The following is a 2,399-nucleotide window of genomic DNA, read 5'->3' on the forward strand; positions in this document are numbered from 1 at the left end:
ACATAATATGTAATAAAATAAAGAGTATATACCCATTTTGGTTCTCAAATAATTTTAAATCAGACGTTTTAGTTTCCAACTAAAATTAATTACTCAATTGGTCCCTAACAATTAATTCCGTCATTCACTTAGGTCCTTGGTTCCGTCAACTCTAACAGAATACAAAATGGTTCCTGAAAACTCTAACATGGGACAAAATGATCCCTGACAATTCTAACAAGGAACAAAATGATCTCTGACCTCTTTATTCGAAAACGATATCGTTCTTCCCCAATTTTATCATATCTCGCATAACACTAACATTCATACTCTCTTTCTTCACCTTCACATTCTTCTTTTCTATCTTTTCCTTCCTCCTCTTTAACTCCAAGATTAAGCCATTGTGTAATTGTCACACGTATCGCACCTAGCTCAACATGTCATGAACCACACACTTCCTAAATCATTGTGACTAGTACATCCACCTCCTCTGTATTTCACCTACCAAAAGTATTCACTTCCACGTCTTTGATAACATCACCTCCAACCCCGACAACATCCATGACATCCTCAAGACCAAGTTCCACAACTACTTCAAGGGCATGCCTTTCTCCACTCTCCGGCAAGCAATATAGATTGTAGGACATTAGGACATCACGAGAAGATTCTCCTTCGACATCATATGCAAATTCTCATTTGAAATAGATACCGAGTGCTTCATTCCTTATTTTTCGGAGTCTTAACAAATGACTTGCTGTCTGGATTCATGGGATCCATCGAAGACGACAACTAGTTGAGAGACATAGGCATTAGTTTTCTGAGTATGAATTGGTTGAGAATAAGTTGAAGATTTTTTTTCTTTTTTTTAGATAATTACATTTTCACCCAATTTCAAACAAAGTGGGCATAGTTCCAAAAAACAGCAACAAAAACAGAGCAATAACTACAAAGAAAATATAAAAACTAGCATAAAACAACAAACTAGGAGCAAAAGAATATAATAATTTTAGCTCCTCCAAAGACACTTCAAGATGAACCCGATCAGTTATACAACATCAAATCATGATCATTCTCCTTTCAACTTTTACTCTGCAGAATTATTGGCCTTTTTCATAGATCAGTAAATCATGCATCATAGATCAACTTCATATGTCTTCTTATTCACCTTAAACTTGATATTTGCACTCATAAGTACATCAATTACTCCTATATTGTTAATCTTGACACCATGGATTTGTGTATTCTACGACTTTCTCCTTTAACTTCTCTAATACCAACACTCCATTATTAAAGACAATGTTATTTTTACATTTCCATGTGCACCATACTACAGAAAAAAATAACACCATCCACACTTCCTTCATATCTTTCCTTATCTTTCTATCCATCCACACCTCAAAGCATTCTTTGGTGGTTCCTGGCCAAACCCAAATCACACTCCAATCCACCAAGATTGATCCCCACAAGTTACATATACGATCACATGAAAAAACAAGTGATGTACCGTTTCCAATCTATCCTTACATAAGACACAAAAGGATTCCGCTTCTGGTACAATCTTAAATTTACATAATCTATCTCTAGTATTCAATCTTTCTAAAATTACAAACCACATCAGCAACTCAATCGTGGAGGATTTTTTTTCTTGTGAACATTAAATTTATAGAGTGTGCATTGTGTAGTTTGAAGTTATAGTGTTAGACTGTTAGTGTTATGCGAGATATGATGGAAATTGGGAGAGAACAGTGTCGTTTCCGAATAGAGGAGATCAGGGACCATTTTGTCCCCTGTTAGAATTGTCAGGGACTATTTTGTCCTCCGTTAGAATTAACGAAGTAAAGAACCTAAGTGACTGACGGAATTAATTGTTAGGGACCAATCGAGTAATTAATTTTAGTTAGAAATTAAAGTGTCTAGTCTAAAATTCTTTGAGGACCAAAATGGATATATACTCTAAAATAAAATACAAAAAAAACTATTAGTGTATCAAATACTTCTAATATTAGTATAGAAATAAGATGATTTTATTAGTTAATTATGTTTTTAGATTACTTTTCAATTAACAATATAAAAAAAATCTTATAGTTGTTATTAAAATATTAATAATAAAATTGTGTTTGATAGTGTAATAGGATGGAATAAAATATAAATTCTTCTGATCTTCTCAAATATATTTTGATAAAAAAAAGGTGATTTATTCATAAAAAAGAAAAGAAAAGAAAAGTTAAGAATAGGCTTAATATTTTAAAATGATTTCATCAAGATATTATTTTCAAATAAAAATAATAGATATAAAAATGTATTTAATTGTTTTCAAAGACAAAATTTTTCTAAAATTTTTGTTTTTCAAAATAAAGATAAAAAATATTTTAATATTTTTGTTTAAAATATAATTTAAATATAATATAAAATGTGCAACC

The sequence above is a fragment of the Arachis ipaensis genome, chromosome B06, assembly GCF_000816755.2.
Source record: "Arachis ipaensis cultivar K30076 chromosome B06, Araip1.1, whole genome shotgun sequence".
Lineage (NCBI taxonomy): Eukaryota > Viridiplantae > Streptophyta > Magnoliopsida > Fabales > Fabaceae > Arachis > Arachis ipaensis.